This window comes from Rhinatrema bivittatum, chromosome 3 (assembly GCF_901001135.1).
Source record: "Rhinatrema bivittatum chromosome 3, aRhiBiv1.1, whole genome shotgun sequence".
NCBI lineage: Eukaryota > Metazoa > Chordata > Amphibia > Gymnophiona > Rhinatrematidae > Rhinatrema > Rhinatrema bivittatum.
Window position 1 is genome coordinate 271,372,658 of NC_042617.1, and position 22,905 is coordinate 271,395,562.

Sequence of the window (22,905 nt, forward strand, 5' to 3'; positions counted from 1 at the left end):
AGGGGAAAGGAGGCCAAGGGAGGGAAATAGGAAACTGGTAGAATCTGGCTACAGTCCTGACCTCACTGTGGGCCTTATTTACTAAGCTTTTAGTTTTTTCTTTACAGATGCAGACCGGGGGAGGAGAGGGGGGGGGGGGGGGGGGAAGAGTCTTAGAAAATCAGGGCCTGTATCTGGTAGAAGCAGGTGGGGCTGAGATTTTTCAGCACAAGCTTCTGGCCGTGAACAAAAGCAACATCCTTGTCACCGGGGTGCTTTCCCAATTCCTTTGTGGTCTATCTCCCTGTTCCTGATACTCTTCAGATTTGAGCAATGAATCCTTTCAAGCTAACATACAGGCAGTGCTCAACTCCCCAGTGTATAGGTTTGTGTATATTTTATATATATAGTAACAAAAATTAAAGGTAGGAAAAAAAAAACTCTATAAAGTGTTCATAAAATAAAATATCCAACTAACCTGTAAAGAACCCTCATGTATACATTTATCAAAAATATTAACCGCGTAAATTTATCCCAAAACAGCTTGAAAAAATTCATTGTTATATCTGTCACACACACACACTGAAGAGTTTATAAACCTCTATAGAGAGATAGACAGATTGAGAGAACAGACAAACAGGAAGTTCTAGAACCAGATGTCATGAGGTGAGAGGCTCAAGAGAGAGCCTGGAGTAACATCAAGAAATATTTCTTCACAGAAAGCATGGAATGGACTCCCAGTGGAAGTGGTGGACACAAAGAGTAACAAAACTAAAGAAAGCACATGATAAGCCAAGAGGAGCCTTAGATGAGAGGAAATTAAAGCCAGAAATCCAGTAGACACTGCCATTTTGCAATAGGAAAGGTGCTGGGCAGACTAGATGGGCCCTGTTGTTATATTCTAATGTGCAGGCTCTGAATCAGTAAATTCATCCCATAATCCCTTGAAGTCCTCATGTAAAATAAATGGAATACAACAGGACAACCGTATCAGTAGCCTCCTGTCACATGCAAGCCAATCCTCTCCATCCTAGACCTCAGCCAATCCTCTCCATCCTAGACCTCAGCTTCTGACAGCTCTGGGATCTTGGTAGCCAGATATTTTGCTGATGCTTCAGTCTTGGTTATTAAGCCCTCATTCTCCCTCTTCTAGGGCTCCCACCAATATTGCTCTCAGCTAAATAGCAGTTGCTGCCTCTAGCTTTTTTCACATCCTTCCAGTTAGAGATATGAAGGGGTTTCACTCAGGCTCATGTTACAACCCGATCTCCATAGTTCCAGAGCACCGGATCCGGGCTCCTTCCAAGCTTCATCTCCAAAGAGTTTACTGTCCATCAGAGCTCAGGGAGTTTAAGTGACTTGCTGGAGAAGGGACTAATCACTATATTATAATAAAACTTTAAGAATTTTTTTTTTTTTTTTTAACTGCAAGTACTTGAAGAGCCATTAACTGTTCCCAAACCTTTCAATGACAGCCCGATGCTGTTTTCCCTCATTCACCCACAAAACAGCCCTCGGAGGTATAGATCTGCTTCTCACACCCTTGGGCCTATCCTCAGTTTTTCTGAGAACACAAAATTTTTACTCTCTCAGATGAAAACTGATATTTTTAATGTAATTTAAAAACTCCTGTCCGGCACCTCATTCCTGCTGTCCAAGGAGTTTATGGAAAGAGGACTGACTGGGAGATAACCAAACTGCCTCACCAAGGCCGTTTTATCTGTACGGAAAATGGGGCACTCGCCCAGGCCCCAAACCTTTAGAAGAGCCCAGCTTGATCCCCCCCCCCAAAAAAAATTAAAGAAAGAATAAAATGGTTAAAAAAAAAAAAAAAAAAAAGAGAAGAGAAGGTAAAAGGTAACTAACATGCCGTATCTTCTTTAGGTCTTAATAAAGATCGGCCGAGTCCATGGTTTGGAAATTATGCAAACATTTTAGGGTCAGTTTTCAAAAACGCAGGTGTTTCCGTGCGTGTGAAGTTTCCGGCGTGCGCACGTGGACGCGGCTATTGTATAACATGCGTGTGTCGCCGCGCACGTTACAAGATACGATTCCTCTGCCCGCATTTGTGGGCGGGTATTGTCTAACACGCGCAAGGGGGGGCGGGGGGATTAAAAAAATAAATAAATGGTGACGCAAGTGGGGCCTTTCCCGGTTCCCTATCCCCTTAACCTACCCTTCCTGCCTTTCCCCCCTCTCCTCCCTGACCCTTAACCCCTACCCATCTTTCCAAAATTTTTTTGTTTTATACCTTACTGCTCCTTTGGAGCAGAAGTAACTTCCGCATGCCCGGCCAGTTGCCGGCACACACTTCCCCAGGGCAGCATCTAACGGTGCCGACGCGGCCAGCCCCCTGCCCCTTTTTGATCTGCCAGCACTTCTGCGCGTACCGGCAGATACACGCATGGCCGGACTGTTTTTTAAAAAGCCCTGGGCGCGCACTCGGCCCCAGCCACGAGGGTATCGCCCGGATTTTACACGTGCCGGGCTTCGAAAGTTTCGGCAGGGCCCCACCCCCTAGTGAGGTTTGCCCAGGGCCTCAGAGGCTTAAAAACAATCCTGTCCCTGCCTCACACCCCATGCTCTGCTTCAGGACATCACAGAGCTGAGCTGCCCCAGTCCAGAAAGCAGCAGGAATTTTACAGCCAGACAGCTGGTGCTGCCCCAGGGAGCCCCAGAGGAGGCCTCCCAGAGATTGTAAATCTGCAGCCCTTTCTTTGCAGGTCTCTGAGAAACAGCTCCTTAGTTGCGCTCTTTAGTCATCAGGGTTATTCAATCCAGGCATTCATTTTTTGGGGTTTGTTTTTTTTTGGCAGGGGGGGAGGGGGGGTGTCAGATCAAGTAGTCCCAGTATAAATTCAAGGTTTATGCCCTCCATCTGGACATCAAAGGTGCAAAGGGACGGGCAAGCAGGTAATAATAGATCCCACACCTGGCCTAAGGGTTTCTTCAGCCTGTGCCTATGTCGTCCCCGCATCCTTGGAGAAAGGCTAGGAGAGAATTCAAATATACTAAGCTGAGGATTTCAATATAATACCCACCACGACTCTACGATTCTTTTCCTGGGTGGAACTCCTAATACATAACCCAGCATTTTGTACGTTATAGTTGGGATTGTTTTTCCTTACGTGTATTACTTTACGCTCATCCGCATTAAATATCATCTGCCACATAGATGCCTAGTTCCCCAGTCTCACATGGTGCTCCTGCAACTTCTTAAGTCTGCTCATATCTTAACCAATTTGAATAATTTTCTGTCACCTGCAAAATTTGATCACCTCGCTCACTGTTCCCTTTTCCAGATCATTAACAAACAAGTTAAAAACACGGATACCTGTACAGATTCCAGGGGGATTCCACTATTTTACCTTTCCCCTTTGGGGAAAAATGACCAACCAAAGAAAGCAGAAGCACTGGCAAGTTAGATGCAAAGCACGGATAAGGCAGGCAAAAAGAGAATCCGAGAAGAAGCTGCAACAGTTTCTACATTGCGATCTACTACGACTGCTAATATCAAAGACAATTTGAGCTTGCATTATAAGTGTTGGTTACTGGAGAATAAGAATCTTTGGTTATTGAATTTTCCTAAAACTAGATTACTTTCAGGATGTGAATTTAGAAAATATATCTTATTGAAGTTTTGCAATTTTCTCTGAGATTTCCAACTTCTTATTTCCCTGAAATGAAAAGGGCTCCTAAATACAGGAGAAGGAATATCTGATATGTTCACGCCTTTTGAGTGTTCCCATTTATCTGTATTTCTTCAAAGTTTGCAAGACAAAATTACAACTAGAGCTACTCTTATTACATTCATCTTAGAGTCTAATAAGGATTTGGTTTTCCAGCAGCATTTTAAACACAGAGAAGAATATTTTTGTGGTCAGAAGACACAAATCTTTCCAGATGTGGCTTAAGAAACCCAAGTAAGGAGGCTTTTTCTCCAATATAAATAGCAAATTCTTGACTTGGGTGCTTCTTTTCTTTTTAAAATGTCCTGGTAAAATGCCTGATGGTCCATCATAGAAATAAAGTTTATTTTTCCTGACCCTCTTAATTTGGAGAATTTTCTTTCTGATGTTCACGCTTGGGCAGTATTTGTAATTCCGATTATTTTTTCTTTTTTGTTATTGGTAACCTCCATTTCGTGAACTTGGGATGGGTTATAAATATATTTTGCTTATAATAATTAGGTTTTATTTTCCATTATAAAACTTTTAAATTCATGTATTTGATTTAAAATCTATTAAAAATAAAAGTTTAAAAAAAAAAAAAAAAAAAAAGACACCAGCTGTGGAGGCAAAAGCTCAAAATAAAAAACTTTCAAATATCTGAAGAAGGAAGCCTGAGAGGGAGTTGGTTGAACTGAAGGGGTTAAAGGGGCACTTGGGGAAAACAAGGCCATAGTGGAAAGAATAAATGAATTTTTTGCTTTGTTGTTTACTGAGCAGGATGGTGAGGAGATACTCCTGCTGGAAACTATTTAAAAGGTAATGATTCAGAGGTTCACCAAGGGAGACTGGCAAACTAAAGAGTAGCAGATCACCTGGACCAGATAGCATACACCCCAGAGTTCTGAATGAACTCAAAAATGAACCTGCAGATCTATTATTAGTCATTTGGAACCTATCATTAAAATCATCTGTTGTACCTGGAAGGTGGCCAATGTAACTACAATCTTTAAAAAAGGGCTCCAGGAAACTATAAACCAGTGAGCCTGACTTCAGTGCTGGGAAAAATCTTGGAAACTATCCTAAAGAACAAAATCACAGAGCATATAGAAAGACTTGGTTTAATGGACACAGCCTGTTTGTTGCACAGGCTTCCTAATACGTAAACCCATGCGAAGGGTAGGGTTTGTCAAAGAGTCTGAGCATGTGACCTCTCACAAATAGGACCCACAATTACTATTTGTTTGTGCTTCTTTCTGCAAGCTCACCGTTCGACTCCCACCCCTTCTCCTCATCTGGCACTATTGCAGGGGAAAGTGATAAGAAAATGGGGTGACAACATTCCCCCTTTATGTATTTATTTAAAAAAAGGGGGGGGGGGGGGCAGGCCATTTGCCACCCTTTAAGCCCCTGTGATGATGCCACCGATACTGCTCATTAAATTGCCACACTCTGGGGAAAAAGAGCCATGCATGATTACAAACGTATTCAAAAAGGAATTCCTACAAGTTTGACAGCCACCACTAGTATCTCTTGTTGCTGCAAGATGCAGGCCTGGATCTGACCATCAGGCAGTGCTGATTTTTCCACAGTACACCTGATTAGGTCTGAAGGCACACTGGTTGGGAATCACTCATCCAGCAAACCTAAAGACAGAACAAGCAATGGGACTGAATGGGATACTTAGGGAAGTTAGGAGATTCTGACAGCTCTGCTGTTTGACCTTTTCAATGCTTTTTCAGTCAGAAGCGATTCCAAGGAACTGCATATACGCAGAGGAGACTCCTTTTCACAAAACGGGAAGTAAGGGGGCGGCTGGGAATTAAAGTCTAGCTGGCCTGACCTTGGTGGTGAGTACATTGATGGAATTGTTGCAGTTTCTGTAATCCAATTGATTGGAAGATCTGAGGCAGCATGGTTTAACCTGAGATAGGTCTTTTCAGACAAATCTAATCAATTTCTTTGACTGAATCACCAGAGAGTTAGCTCAGGGGAGATAAGCAGATATAGATATAATGTACTTGGATTTCAGCAAGGCCTTCGACGCAGTTCCACAGACAAACTTATAAATAAACAAACAGAGTGCCCTAGATATGGACCCTAAAGTGAGTGACTGGGTTAGAAATTGGTCAAGTGGGAGGCAACAAAGGGTAATGATAAACTGAATTCACTCCATAGGAAAGGGGGGGGGGGGGGTTACCACAGAGATCAGTCCGTAGTCCGATTCTGTTTAACTTTAAGCAATATTGGGGAAGGGTTATTGGGAAAGATTTACCGAAATCTGCAACAGAGTAGACACACAAGAAGCTGTGGAAAACATAAGGAGGACATCTAGTGAAGCTTGAGGAACGTCCAGAGTCTGGCAGCTAAGATTAATGCTATAAAAAAAGATGCAGTCATGCATTTGGGTTGCAAAAAAAACCAAAACAAAACACTGAAGGAAGGAGTACAGTAGAGGGGTGAAGTTGTTCTGTGCACAAAACAAAAGTGGATTCTGGGGGTGATCATATCTGATGATCTTAAGGTGGCGGCCAAACAGGTACTATAGGTAAAGTGATGAAAAAAAGGATGCATGGGCACATAGGGAAAGGAACAGCAGGCAGGAAAGGGGAAGAGATATTACCTCTGTATCAATTTTGTCAAACTTAATTTGGAATACTGGGTACAGTTCTGGAGACTGCACCATCAAAAGGATATAAGTCAAACAGCCTTGATCCAGAGGCTAGCTACTAAAATTAACTGTCTTCATAATAAAGTGTATGGTAAAGATCAAAGATATAGTCCTTGGAGAAAAGGAGATGTGCGAGTCATTTAAATGTCTTCAAGAAATAAATGCACAGGAGGTGGACATAAGAACATGCCATACTGGGTCAGACCAAGGGTCCATCAAGACCAGCATCCTGTTTCCAACAGTGGCCAATCCAGGCCATAAGAACCTGGCAAGTACCAAAAAACTAAGTCTATTCCATGTTACCATTGCTAGGAATAGCAGTGGCTATTTTCTAAGTCAACTTGATTAATAGCAGGTAATGGACTTCTCGTCCAAGAATCTTTCCAATCCTTTTTTAAAACACAGCTACACTAATTGCACTAACCACATCCTCTGGCAACAAATTCCAGAGTTTAATTGTGCGTTGAGTGAAAAAGAACTTTCTCCAATTAGTTTTAAATGTGCCACATGCTAACTTCATGAAGTGCCCCCTAGTCTATTATCCGAAAGAGTAAAAAATACGATTCACATCTACCCATTCTAGACCTCTTCATGATTTTTTTTTTTTTTTACAATTTATCATTTATTAAAATTTTTAACAGATACAAACATCACAAGAAAACTCTTTATACAGTACAGAAGTATAAAGTCAAAACCAATACAGATACAATGCTCGTCTGTACATTACATAGTACAATCTGATTCTCTCCCCCCCCCCAACTACCCCATATAGTGGAGCCACATTAATCTGCAAAAGCCTAAGAATTTTACTATATACTGCCAATTACAGTAAATACAATCACATGAGATCAGAAAGAACAAGAAAATTAAGTTTCAGAAAGATCGAGCGGAGCTAATTTCAGGCAGAAGCATGGGCTAGGAAATGAGCAACATTACTGACTTAGCAGGTAATCGGAAAAAGGTTTCCAGGACTTTTGAAAGGAAGCCTCTAAGTGATATTTCGTTGCAGTTAAAGCCGCTAATGTATAATATGATTGCAGCTTGGCTAATACAGCCTGTAAAGTAGGTATTTGAGTCGTCTTCCAATGACAAGCCACCAATGATCTGGCCACTATGAATACATGTACACAAAATCTATGATACTTTGGTTCTAGACTATCTGGGAAGACAAGCAGGAGAGCCATCTCTCCACAGACACCATTAACAGATGTGATAGAATCTTGCCCAGCCATTCAAAGAGGGATTGCCAGAAAGGCACAATCACAGGACAGTCCCACCAGATATGTAACTAAGAGCCACGTGACCCACAGGCTCTCCAACGTAAGTCAGATAAAATCGGGTAACACCTATGTAGCTTAACTGAAGTAAGGTACCACCTATAAATCATCTTAAAACAATTCTCTTGTAAATTAGCTGAAATCAAACTAGTGCGTGCCTTCAGAAATACCTGTCCCCATGTGCCTCCTCCCAGGGATTTGCCCAAATCTGATTCCCACTGAGCGAGGAATCCACAGGGACGTGATGGAGTCGGTATGAGTAACAAATAGAGTTTAGAAACTACTCCTTTAGGAGGAAGTGACGTCATCCCAGCAGATGGCAGCTTAAACCCGAGTCTCCTTCGGCAACAGACACCAGCTCCTAGCATCAAGCACTCCAGCCGGCCAAACTCGGTGTCAAACATTCTCCTAGGTAGACTGAACCCTAACAGATGTCGAATCGGCGAAAAGCTATCGATTTTAAGAAGTATTCCTATCATAAATTAGCTCTGGAAGGGAAACCACCGGGAACCAGCATGGCGGACGCAAACACGGAGTTAGCGGATTCGGCTGATGATGCGGCAGAATCGCCAGTGGAAAATGCTGAATTACCCACAAAGGCTGAAATGAAAGGATGGTTCGACGAGCTGAAAAAAGAAATAGCAGCAAATACCACCGATATCATGACCTTGATCGAGGAACTTAAAGGGGATATAGCGGAGAATGGCCGCCGAATTTTTGAAGTGGAGACTAGGGCAGAAGCAAACAGTGAAGAGATTAAAGCAACCCGAGACAACCTGACCCTTATGCAAACTGAAGTGGAACGTCTCCAGGAAAAAGTAGAAGACCTCGAAAATAGGTCTAGACGGCACAATCTCTGTTTTCGGGGCATACCAGAGCTGCCCGAATACTCAGACTGCGCAGCAGTAGTGTCACAGATCAGCGCCATGTTGCTATCAGAAGGCATGGCTGCAAAGACATCGGCGCCGGATGAAGAGGTAAAAATAGCGCGAGCCCATAGAGTGCTGGGCCCTTGGGTTAATAATCTACATAAAGACATTATAGCCTGTTACCATGAATTTGCCATCAAAGAAAAAATTGCTGGGATAGCGAGAAAACAAACTACGTGGCACTGGCAAGGGCACGAGATCATGATCTTTATTGATCTTTCTCCGATAACAATTAAGAAACGAAGAGATTTTAAACCCATCACAGAACTCCTCAGAAAGGAAGATATTCGATACAGATGGCTGTTCCCCTTCGGGATAAGTTTCACAGTGAAAGGGGCTATCCATTGTGTGAAAACCCCCGCGGAGGCCTCCCAAGTCTTAAGGGAGGCAGGTTACCTCGACATTGCAGAACTACCAGTGCTCCCCAAGCCATCTGCACGTAAAGACCCTCCCAGATAGCAAAGAGTAAATAGAGGGGATAAGAGGCTGCGACGGCATCCTGATAAAGCTCCTCAGGGATGAGAGCTAATAGGACAAGAGAATCTATGCAACTACATGTCCCTTACAGGTAGAATGTGAGCTGCAAGCACTTCGCGAGGACGGAGCTGCAAATAAATGACTTTATGACTAAAATTATTAGTTGATGACAGGCAGGGCTGCTTAACCATGTTTTTTTCTTTTTTGTTCGTGCTTTGATTCTGTCTTAATATACCAGCAATACTATGACATCAAGTTAGGGGTTGCCTCAGAAGTAAATAAGGAGTGTTTATGAATGTTTTAGGTTACAAGATGTCGGGTGGGAAAGATACTGCTGGGATAATTGTTTCCTCCCCTATACAGACAGTATGGGCCTTGGACAAGGAGCATGCTATGGGAGGGGTGGGAAAATACTACTTTTCTTTCCATATAGGGGAAAGTCTAGGCTTTTCATCACGTAGGCAGGCACGTCCTATAGAACAGCTGGGTTAAATGGTTTCTCTCAAATTTGTTAAATTTTATGTTGCCATGACGAATATAAACATATGGTCCCTCAATGTTAAGGGGCTGAATAAGCCTTTAAAGAGGCAATCTCTTTTCTCCGAATTGACTCAGCGTCACGTAATGATTGCTATGGTTCAGGAAACGCACTTAAAGAAGAGATATGAGCGCTTACTCAAGCATAATAGCTATCCTAGGCAATATTGGGCTGCAAGGCCACTGCCACACAAATACTTGGGAGTAGGCATATTAATCCATAAAGATTTAATGTACGAAAGATATAGCGTGTTATCCAGACCCAGAGGGTAGATATCTCCTCGTGATCATTGCTATTGATGGAGAGAAATATTCATTGTTAAGTTCCCTCGCCCCAAATAGTGCTCAAGGCCCTTATTTGGCCCGCCTATCTCAGATTATTGATCAATGCGCTGAGGGTCATTTGATACTGGGGGGTGATTTCAATATGACCACCAATACTAGATTGGATAATTCACATGGGAGCACTCAAACCAAGAGGAAAGATTGCCAGAGCTTTCATAGCTTTGTACGACGTTATAGCTTAATTGATACTTGGAGAGTCTGGCATCCAAAATTAAGGAACTACACCTTCTTTTCCAGAGCCCATAAAACATATTCTAGAATTGACTACCTCTTTGTCGCTAAAAGTTGCTCTAACCAGGTTGCCCATCCGTCCATAGGGGCCATTACATGGTCAGATCATAGCCCAGTCTTTCTGCAGCTAACTATATCAGCGTACAATAAAGGGACTACGCTATTGGAAGCTCAATGATAGCCTCCTAGAAGACGAGGAATTCTGTTTACATTTACATTCAGTTATTCAGGAATATTTGCAAATAAATGACAATCCCGATACCTCTCCTACCATATTATGGGACTGTCTTAAAGCTGTACTCAGGGGTAAATTTATAGCTAAAGGGGCTTATATGAAGAAGCAAAAACAGCAGGATAAGTTAGCTACAATTCAACAATTGCAAAGGATACGGCTTGTACATTCTAATACAGGGGATAACCGCCTTCTGGTACAAAAGGATAAATTGAGTCTCCATTTGGTAGAAATTGAAGCTGCACAGATAGCCCATCAATTAGAGCGTACCAAACAGCTCTTCTATGAGGGAGGGAATAAGGTCGGTCGACACTTGGCCCGTAAGTTAAAGGCTAGACAATCCCAACTTAACATTGTAAAGTTAAAGGATGAACAGGGGAAGATACTAACCTCCAATGCGGATATAAGGCAAAGATTTATGCACTTTTACTCTGATCTCTACACATCTAACCCTAACATTAGCCAAACTGAGATAGAAGAATATTCACAAATAACGCACCTCCCACAGATATCCCCTGAAGCACAAAAACGTTTAGTTCGGGACATTACAGCTGCAGAGGTTATGTGGGCTATAAGATCTCTAAAAACGGGCAAGTCGCCAGGGCTGGACGGTTTCACAGCCTCTTTTTATAAAAAATTTGCCACTTTATTACTGCCACCCCTGGTTACTTTATTTAATTCCCTGCAGGGCCAGTGCTCACTTTCCAAAGAGGCTAATCTGGCTGGGGTGACCCTCCTTGCCAAGCCAGGATGTGATCCAACGGTGTGCGGATCGTACCACCCTATATCCTTAATAAATTTGGACATGAAAATTTTAGCAAAAATACTGGCTCATAGGCTTAACACATCTCTTCCGGGGCTGGTACATATTGACCAATCTGGCTTCATTCCTGCTGGAATGGCCTTGGACAATGTCCGGAAAGCGGTTGATGCCATGTGGTGGGCACGCTCCCAGAATATCCCCATGACACTTTTAGCCATAGACGCCGAATAGGCTTTAGATTATGTACATTGGCCATTTTTATTTCAGACTATGAGGCAATTTAATCTTGGGGATAAATTCATAACGTGGATCCAAAAATTATATGAGGCACCCACAGCCTGCCTAAAAATTAATGGGGAGTATTCTCCATCGTTTGCAGTTAGGAGAGGGACCAGGCAGGGTTGTCCCCTCTCTCCTTTATTATTTGCTCTCTTTTTGGAACCTTTCACCCAAAGAATTAGGCATAATAAGTTAATTGCAGGTATACAGGTTGGTGACTTCTCTTCTAAATTATCCCTTTTTGCGGATGACATTTTGTTTACCATTACGGAGCCCATACAATCGTTACGAGCAGTCAAAAAGGAAATTAATGCTTTTAGCTCAGTCTCTGGTTTCACTATCAATTGGGAAAAATCTGAATTATTGAATGTCTCTTTATCCTCTGATACTGTAGCCCGGATTAAACAAGCCTATCCTTTTAAATGGGCAAAGCAAAAATTAAAATACTTGGGGGTGAACTTAGGTGTGCGAGATGATCTGTTTCAATTAAATTACCCACCATTAATGGCTAAAATATATAAAGATCTTGAGGAATGGGACCGCTATCACATCTCCTGGCTGGGGAGACTGGCAGTTGTAAAAATGAATGTTATGCCTCGAATTCTTTATCTGTTACAAACTTTGCCAATTGTGGTTCCCATAAAGATTCTAGATAAATGGCAAAAAAGATTGAATAAATACTTATGGAAGGGTAAAAGATCTAGGATAGCAAAAGAGACACTGTATTTACCCCGCTTACAGGGTGGCCTGGGGATGCCTAATCTTGCCCGATATCAAGGAGCTGCTCAGCTTAAAGCAGCAGTAGAATGGCATAGCATTAAACATTGCAAGCCTTGGGTACAGCTGGAGCAGATGATAATAGGGAATTTACCTGTAAGTGCATTGCTGTGGCAAAAACGGGCTACTTGGCTTCCGTTGGTGAACCTACCTGAGACTGTGGAGTCTACCTTATTGGCTTGGGAACAATGGAAGAAAACCTTAGTGGGCCCACAAAACTTCTTTTCATAGTACACATTTATTTCATCATAAAGCTTTCAGGCCTGTGGGCCACCCATAAGCCTTTTCACACTGGATCACTAACGGAGTAACACAACTAGCCCATGTGTGGGCACCAGGAGGGTTGATCCCATTCGCTACACTCCGTGAAAGGTACCAATTACAATCAACTGACATGTTTAAATACTTGCAAGTTAGACACTTTTTTCTCGGCAACCAGGTTGAATGCGATTTAACTAAGGGTATTTCCTCCTTTGAAAGCATGTGTAGACATGCCGACAAGGTTGACAAACATATTTCTAACATATATGGACTACTGTGTGGTAGTTTTAACATGTCTGCGCCTCATATAAAAGCTTGGCAATCGGATTTACAATGTGACTGGACTGTGGAGGACTGGAAACGAGTGTTTCAAGGCCTGAGGAAAGGATTAATATCGGCGTTGCATATCGAAAATGGATATAAACTGTTTTTCAGATGGTATATCACACCCGTTCATATACAACATATCGTGCCGAGCTCAACGGGACTGTGCTGGAAACAATGTCAGGAAAAAGGAACCTTCTTCCACTTATGGTGGTCATGCCCCAAAATCTACCAGCTTTGGAGCATGGTTTCCGCATGGATTACAACAGTACTGAACACCAACATTCTGCTCACTCCGGCACAAGCATTGTTGAATGATGAACTCAAAGACAGTTGTAAATTTCATAATTACTTTATTAAGTATGTGGTGACAGCAACGCGATGCCTCATTGCACAATATTGGAAAGACACAAGGGTACCCACCCTATAGATGGTGCAGGCCTCGGTCAGGAATATGCACAGTCTTGGGCGGATAATTGCATATAAGAATAAACCGATCCATAATTTTCATAAAATATGGGGACGTTATGACCGATGGTTAAAAATTATTTCAGGTTAAACTTTAGCTTAGCAGTTCCGGTACGCTAATTTAGCTCGACGTACTGGTAAAGCCTAGGCATCTTCAGGGAATTCAGCTATATTAGGCGGTTCTGTGGAATCTGTATCGGGCCTGGTACGGCGTGCCTCACATCTATGACTATTTTATTTTATTGTAATTTTCTTTCCCTTTACAGCAACTTTTGTGTTGGTATAAGTTGTACACCTCTAAGGGGGGGGGGGGGGTTTCAAGGGAATCCATACTTAGAATGGCGTTTACCATTATTAATGTGTACTTGCAATATCAGTTCATGTATACTCTCAGTTGAATGTTTACAGTGGAATGCATAAAGGTTGTTCACCTACTTGCCAATAAAAGTTATAAATGGGAAAAAAAAAACAAAAAACGAAACTACTCCTTTAATGGCATCACAGTGCTGGATGTAAGACTCCATCAAAGACCGACCCGGTCTCAAATATGAGAATCTGTAGAGGTGAAAAGTGCAACATCTGAGCATACCTCTCATGATTTTAAACACCTCTATCATATCCCCCCCTCAGCTGTCTCTTCTCCATGTTGAAAAGTCCTAACCATTCCCTTTATCATTTTGGTTTTCCTTCTCTGTATCTTCTCCATCGCAACTATAGCTTTTTTTAAATGCGGCGACCAGAATTGTACACAGTATTCAAGGTGTGGTTTCATCATGGAGCGATACAGAGGCATTATGACATTTTCCGTTTTATTAACCATTCCCTTCCTAATTCCCAACATTCTGTTTTCCTTTTTGACTGCCGCAGCACAATGAACCGACGATTTCAATGTGTTATCCACTATGACGCCTAGATCTCTTTCTTGGGTGGTAGCTCCTAATATGGAACCTAACATTGTGTAATTATATCATGGGTTATTTTTCCCTATATGCATCACCTTGCACTTATCCACATTAAATTTCATCTGCCATTTGGATGCCCAGTTTTCCAGTCTCACAAGCTCTTCCTGCAACTTTTCACAGTCTGGTTGTGATTTAAGTACTCTGAACAATTTTGTATCATCTGCATAAACAAAGGTAAGTACAACATGAATGACAAGAGCAGAACCAAACACAGTAAAAAAGATGCACATAACTCAATAAAAAATAGCAATCTGATACAAGTAACAAGAACCACCAAAGAAAACAAAGCAATTCTAAATAACCTACTAATGATTACATTTATACTAGTGAATGCACAATCAATCTCAAAAAATTCCCAATCATATTGGACTTACTATACGACAACAAACCCAACTTTATTGCAATAACAGAATCATGGTTAAAAAAATCTGATGTAGTATTAAAAAATCAAATAGCTCACAAAAACTATGAGGTCTTCTCAGTCCCCAGAATAAACAAACGAGGAGGGGGCTTACTTCTGATCATCGAAAAAGCCCTGAAATGTAAACCAATCCCAATAACACCACCACCAAAATCATGAAATTGCCATCTTTAATACAAACAATATACAAATTTGCCTAATATACTGTCCCCCTAGTTTACTGGATCTAAATATATCACCTATGATTGAGTTCCTTACAACACAACTGAATACTTCAAAACAAACTATAGTGTTAGGCGATTTTAATCTACATATGGATACCCATCCCCCATCTAACACTTGCCAAACCTTAATGGTGCCATGACAGCACTTGAGTTCACACTAATTACAGATAAACCAACACACAGAGCCGGACACTCTCTAGACCTAACTTTCATAAACAATAAATACATCGAGCACCTAACTAGCTATACTCAAATCCCTTGGTCTGACCATTTCCTGATCCAAACATTAAAATTCGACACCCTCAGACCATAATAAAACAAACCCCCATTGAACTTACATATCAACCACCCTACAACTGCGAAGAACTAAAGGACAAATTAGAAGACGAACTAACCAACATACCACCTACAGACTGTTGCCTAGCTACAGATCGTTGGTTAGAATCAACAAAAAAAATAGCCAATGCGGTAAACTCCATGAAACACTACATATCAAAGAAAAAACAAAATAACCAATGGCATAATACGAAAATAAAGGATGCAAAAAGAAAACTCAGAAAATTCGAAAAAAACATGGAGAAAAAACAAAACAATTGAAAACCTAACCAAATTCAGGAAACACCTAGCTTACTACAAAAAACTAATCTTGAATACTAAAAAAGAATACTATAGTAACAAAATAGAAAAATTCGCCAACAACCCAAGGACCCTCTTTGCTATAGTATCAAATCTTACAACCGACAAGCAAGAGTCACCTCAAAGCATACCTGAATCAAAATGTAATGAAATAGCCCAATTCTTTAGTGATAAAATATCAAACCTAAGAAATAAGCTCCCAAATAACACCAAACAAGCTATCATAATGCAAAAGAGAGATGTTAACCCATGGTCAGCTTTTGAAGAAATATCACAACTAGAAGTAGAATCAATGATAAAAAATACAAACCCCACCCCCCCATATGATTGATACCATACCCACAACAGAGATAAAAAAGATCACCAAGGTAGTAGCCCCAACCTTAACGAACATCATAAACCTATCCCTAACAGAAGGAATAATGCCAGACATATTGAAAGGGGCAATCATAAAACCAATAATAAAAACAGTGACCCCCTAATTCTCAACAACTACCGTCCAGTCTCTAACCTCCCATTAATAGCCAAATTAATAGAGAAAGCAGTGCAAAAACAATTAGCTGAACACCTAGATGAAAACATACTGTACCCTTCGCAACACGGTTTCCGTAAACACTACAGCACTGAAACATTACTTCTCTCATTAACCGACAACATCTTAAGAGGTTTCGATAACAGCAAACACTACATCCTTATCCGCAGCTTTTGATACGGTAAACCACCAAACATTACTTAAAAGACTAGAAGAAATAGGATTATGCGACAAAACGATTAACTGGTTTAAATCTTACCTCAGCAATAGATTCTTCCAAGTTATGATAAAAAACACTCTTTCAAAAAAACTTAAACTCAAAACCAGAGTACCTCAGGGTTCAGCTCTGTCTGCCACCCTCTTCAATATATATATGCTGCCCCTTTGTCATCTATTAGCAGGACTAGGGATAATTCATTACATTTACGCTGACGACATTCAGCTAATTCTACCAATAGAGGACTCCATTGATAAAACACTAGGATTAGCAAATATGTACCTTGGCATAATAAAACAACTTCTAACCCAAATGGAGCTGGTTATTAACATTGATAAAACCGAATTCCTACACCTTGAACGAAAAACTGAAATTGTCAAAACACCAATAACGCTAGGAAATAACCAGAAAATAGAACTGGCCGAAAAAGTAAGAAATCTGGGAGTAATAATGGATCAAGAAATCAATTTAAAACAACACATATCCTTAAAAGTAAGGGAAGGTTACGCAAAACTCATGATCCTTAAAAGATTGAAACCATTACTCACACCTGCCCACTTCAGAACAATCCTACAAACACTTGTTTTCGCCAGTACTGATTACTGCAATGCACTCTAGGTCTCCCCAGCTCAATCAGACCACTACAAATACTTCAAAATACTGCAGCCAGAATACTAACAGGAAAAAAAAGAAGGGACCATATAACAGAAACTCTAGCAGAACTACATTGGCTACCAATTGAATACAGGATCAAGTACAAAGCCTTATGCACAATTCACAAACTAATATATGATAAAGAAGCAGACTGGCTAAATACAGCTCTAAGAGTCCATGTCCCACAAAGGAACCTTCGTTCGGCTAACAAGGCACTACTAACAATCCCTACAGTAAAATCAGCAAAACTAACCCAAGTAAGAGAAAGGGCCTTATCACTGGCTGGGTCCTTTCTATGGAACACAATGCCCATTGAACTCAGATTACAGAGTGACATCAAATCCTTTAAGAAAACCTTAAAGACATGGCTATTTAAGCAAGCCTTTCCAAAAGAAACAGTGGGGTAGAGAGGGAGAGAGAATGAAAAATACAGAAAAACGCAGCTAAGAATAAATGGCATCACAATATTATAAATACATAATACGGCAGAGAAATAGACCGAAATAAAGTACCTCAATAAACTTTCCCAGACTAATCCATCACTACCCAAAATTTTAACTTTATGAATGATATTGTAACCGTTTTTAGTTGGCACTTGTTAGAATGTACGATACCTACCTATATATAATGGTTCAGATTATATAGGTAGGTACGATACCTACCTATATATAGAATGGTTCAGATCTTTCCTTCATAATAGGACTTTCAAGGTCAGAATCAGCAACAAGGATTCCCACCCGGTCAAGTCCACTTTTGGAGTTCCTCAAGGATCCTCCCTCTCCCCTACCCTTTTTAACATCTATCTTCTCCCCTTATGCCATCTGCTCTCAAGTCTTAAGGTCACTCACTTCATATACGCAGATGATGTCCAGATTCTGCTGCCAATCACTGACTCCATCTCCAGCACCATCAACTTCTGGAACAAATGTCTACAGTCTATAAACTCTCTCCTCTCTAGCCTTAACCTAGTACTTAACACGTCAAAAACGGAACTTCTGCTAATCACTCCAGACGAGAACCTTCAGCCTACCAACAATCTAATCACACCTCTAAAGATCAATTCCTCACAAGTAAGAGACCTTGGTGTTACCTTAGACAATAGGCTGAACCTCAAAGAATTTGTCAAGAACACAACGAAAGAATGCTATCACAAACTACACGTTCTGAAAAAGTTGAAACCTCTCCTACATTTTCAGGACTTTAGAACTGTCCTCCAAACAATTCTATTTTCTAAAATCGATTACTGCAACTCTCTTCTTATTGACCTCCCAGCCACCACCACTAAACCTCTACAAATGTTGCAGAACTCCGCCGCCAGGATTCTTACTAACACTAGCAGAGGTGAACACAACACCTATACTAAAAAACTTACATTGGCTCCCTATCAGATCCAGAATCATCTTCAAATTACTATCCACAACCCACAAGACCATCCATTCCCAAACGTCGCTAGATCTAAGCTGCCCACTTCGTCCACATGCATCAGCAAGACCTATCAGAACGAGTTACTTAGGCACCTTACACGTACCTTCAGCCAAGTCCTCACTCAAGAAACGTGCATTCTCGTCTGCCAGCCCCATCCACTGGAATGCCCTTCCCACGGACATTCGTCTTGAAACCTGTACTCGAACATTCAAAAAAACTCAAAACCTGGCTCTTCACAAAAGCCTACACTTAAAGTTCTGCACTCAGAGCCATGTCCCAGGACTAGTCTCATTTATGCATTCCATAATCACTTTAACCAGATGTCTGATGCCGCAACTATTAACCATATTTCTTTGTATTAGATCCCCAACCATATCTCTTTATCGCTTATACCCAACCATTAAATGTACAGCTTGCTACACCCATACCTTTTTAAGTCTGTTGTAACCTTAGTCTTGAAGACTACAAACCCTGAAGATGTAAACCTTAGTTTTTTGCAGATTTTAACCTTTTGAAGATGCAATCCTTAGATTTGTAGACTGTAATTTATAAGCATTTATACTTATTGTTTAGCTATTTACATTGATCTATAACAACTTTGTCTTGTTCCTGTTCTCTCCTTTACCTTAAGCTCTAAGTTCCTACAAAGTTAACCTTGTTATTTTATACCCACTTGTTTGATGTAATTTTCCAACTTCCAATTTTTGGTTCTATGTAAACCGAAGCGGTATGTACGAGTACATGAACTCCGGTATATAAAAGCCTTTAAATAAATAAATATAAGTATTTGTGCCTATTTGTAAACCGTTGCGATGGTACATAACTTAGCGACGGTATAGAAAAGTTTTTAAATAAAAAAAATAAATAAAATAAATTTTAAATCTGCAAATTTGATTACCTCGTCATATTTCTTACCAGATTATTTATAAATATATTGAAAAGTACAGGTCCCAATACAGATCCCTGAGGCACTCCACTGCCCACTCCCTTCCATTGAGAAAATTGACCATTTAATCCTACTCTCTGTTTCCTGTCTTTTAACCAGTTTGTAATCCACGAAAGGACATCGCCACCTATCCCATGACTTTTTACTTTTCCTAGAAGCCTCTCATGAGGAACTTTGTCAAATGCCTTCTGAAAATAAAAATACATTACATCTACCGGTTCACCTTTATCTACATGTTTATTAACTCTTTCAAAAAAGTGAAGCAGATTGGCGAGGCAAGACTTGCCTTGGGTAAAGCCATGCTGACTTTGTTCCATTAAACCATGACTTTCTATATGTTCTGTGATTTTGATATTTAGAACACTTTCCACTATTTTTCCTGGCACTGAAGTCAGGCTAACTGGTCTGTAGTTTCCCGTATCACTCCTGGAGCCCTTTTTAAATATTGGAATAGAATTTACTCTTAAGAGAGGGATTCCTAGAGAATTAAGGGAAAATGTTGATTAGGTATACCTGTGTAAGATTCAAGAATGTTATAGCTTGAATTGTTAATATGTAAAATTATATAAATTAAAAATTAAAAAAAAATATTGCAGTTACATTAGCCACCCTCCAGTCTTCAGGTACAATGGATGATTTTAATGATAGTTTACAAATTTTTACTGATAGGTCTGAAATTTAAATTTTTGAGTTCCTTCAGAACCCTGGGGTGTAAACCATCCGGTCCAGGTGATTTACTACTCTTCAGTTTGTCAATCAGGTCTACCACATCTAGGTTCACCGTAATTTGGTTCAGTCCATCTGAATCATTACCCATGAAAACCTTCTCCAGTACGGGTATCTCCCCAACATCCTCTTCAGTAAACACCAAAGAAAAATCATTTAATCCATCCGCGATGGCCTTATCTTTAAGTGCCCCTTTAACCCCTTGATCATCTATCAGTCCAACTGACTCCCTCACAGACTTTCTGCTTCGAATATATTTTAAAAAGTTTTTACTGTGAGTTTTTGCCTCTACGGCCAACTTCTTTTCAAATTCTCTCTTAGCCTGTCTTACATTTAACTTGCCATCGCTTATGTATTATCCTTTCTTCTGTTGGATCCTTCTTCCAATTTTTGAATGAAGATCATTTGGCTAAAATAGCTTCTTTCACCTCCCCTTTTAACCATGCTGGTTATCGTTTTGCCTTCCTTCCACCTTTCTTAGTGTGGAATACATCTGGCCTGTGCTTCCAGGATGGTTGGGTTTTTTTTTTTTGTTTTTTTAACAATGACCACACCTCTTGCACACTTTTTACCATTGTAGCTGCTCCTATCAGGGTTTTTTTTTTCTATTTTTCTCATTTTATCAAAGTTTCCCTTTTGAAAGTTTAGCACGAGAGCTGTGGATTTGCTCACTGTCTGAAAAAGATTCTGATTTTTTTGGGAGACTGCATCCATTTGATTCGGATGACTTGAACCAATCGAAAAAATTTACTCATTCAGATCTGAATGCACATCCCTACTCACCATACAAAAAAATTCAAATTTTGTTGACACCTCGGTAATAGTAAAACCCTTTTCATTACCAGGCATTTTTTGGGAAATTAACACAAGACCTTTCAAAAACAGTCACTCAGCCTATATAATAAACCTGCCATATCAAATCAGCACTAACTCCCACAATTTCAAACAACCTCATCTATGAAACAGCACTGTAAATATTACAACAGGACCTAGAACACCACTACTACTATTAAACATTTAAACAGTGCTAGAAAATGTATGCAGCGCTATACGGATACACAAGACAGTGCCCACTTCAAAGAGCTTACAATCTAGTCAAGACAGATAGACAAGACAAAATGAGTGTTTGGGAAGAATAAGGGAAAATATTTAAAGTCTCAAAAGATGCAGGGAGCATTTTATCTTAATACCAGGCACTCTTTAAAGAAACACAAAATGCTGCAAAAATTATACTCTGTACACACTGTATGTAGCACATGTCCTATTGGGAAAATGGAAAAAAAAAACAGACTGCTACAAATCCCAACATAGAAACTATACATTAGCAGAACCCTTCACCTCAGACACACATGCAAAACACGGATCTTCACCAAAGACAGACAAACTAAAAAGCAGAAATACAGATAAAGAGTGCATCATTCTTTGCTCTGCTGTCCATTCCATCTTCACCACCTGTTCCCTGCAACTGCCTGGGAGGGAAGGCGAAGGGCTGGATTAGGGAACAGAGAAGCTCTTCTCTATTGTCTGCTCCAGCCTCAACCCCTCCCTTCCTGTTCTCTGCACCACAGCTAAACCCTGAGAACAAAGCTGAAAGCTCAAGTTCTTTCACTGGTATAGACACAAAGTGATCCAAGCACTTAAAAAAAAAATTATAAAACCTGAAACTTAAACTAAGCAAAGCCATGGTGAAAGGCAGTATTTGGTATGGCTGTTTGTGCACCTAAAAGATGTGAAGTCAAAATTAAAAGCACCGATGGCTCTGTTAGTTTATGTGGCTGAGCTACTGTTTTGTGGTTCTTTGTTGCCCCCCCCAAAAGATGGTGCCCTAGGCGATCACCTATTCTGCCTAATGGTTAAGCCGGCCCTGGTCTAATTTGTTTCAACCCTAACGAACGGGCCGATACAGAAAACCTCACTGGGAGAGCCGAGTGCCCGCTCTCCCGACGCATGCCCAGGCCACTCTCCTGGGTGCGCGATTCAGGAAGCCAAGTTATGCAAATTAGGGCCCGCGGTAAAAAGGAGGCGCCTCCTTTTTGACAGAAGCGGCGGCTGTCAGCGGGTTCGACAGTCGACGCTTAATTTTACCGGCGTCAGTTGTTGAACCTGCTGACAGCCACGGGTTCGGAAAATGGTCGCCAGAAAATTGAGCATCCGTTTTCCAGGCCGCGGGCCGATTTTTTTTTTTTTTTTTTTTTGGGGCCTCTGACTTAATATCGCTATGATATTAAGTCAGAGGCTGTACAGAAAAGCAGTTTTTTCTACTTGTGTGCACTTTCCCGGTGCCGGATAAAATTATCGCCGAACTTTGGGTAGGCGCTAATTTCTGAAAGTAAAATGTGCGATACTTTCTGTATCGCGCGGGAATAACTAACAGGCCCATCAACATGCATTTGCATGTTGCGGGTGCTATTAGTTTCGGGGGGGGGGGGGGGTGTTGGCCGCGCGTTTTCCACGGACTATTACCCCTTGCAGTATAAGGGGTAAAAATAGCGCGACGAAAACGCGCGGCCAAACGGGGGCTAAACGGTGCACTCGACCTGAGCGCACTTTACTGTATCGGCCCAAAAGCTAGCAAGACCACTTAAGTCTTAACTTTGAATTCAAGTTAGTAATTCTCAGTCCTTATTTTAACCCTAGGGTTTAAGTTTAAGAAAAAAAAAATTCCTCCTTTCTCTCTCTGGCTTCTCAATCTCCTCCCAAACTGATGCTGCAATTACTCAGGAAGGGAAACGGTGCAGATTGAAAGGGTACTGCAGGAGAGCTTTCTGTGTTTAGAAGTTGTGTAATTGTCCTTACAGCTCTGGGTCATCACCATCCTGGCAGGCAGGTAGGCTGTTTCCCCAGTGAGTGACAGGCTCGCAGAGGTTGTTCCAAGGAAGCATGCAAACTTTTCCCATGACACGATGGAGGCTCTGCAGAAGGACCGAGTGCAAATGAGTACACA

The 22,905-nt window shown here is 41.0% G+C and overlaps 1 protein-coding gene across 2 annotated transcripts in view; it reads right to left on the minus strand.

Moving 5' to 3' along the window:
• NCKAP5L (NCK associated protein 5 like) overlaps positions 1–22,905 on the minus strand; it is a 127,991-nt gene that overhangs the window by 99,413 nt on the left and 5,673 nt on the right. The window lies entirely within an intron of this gene.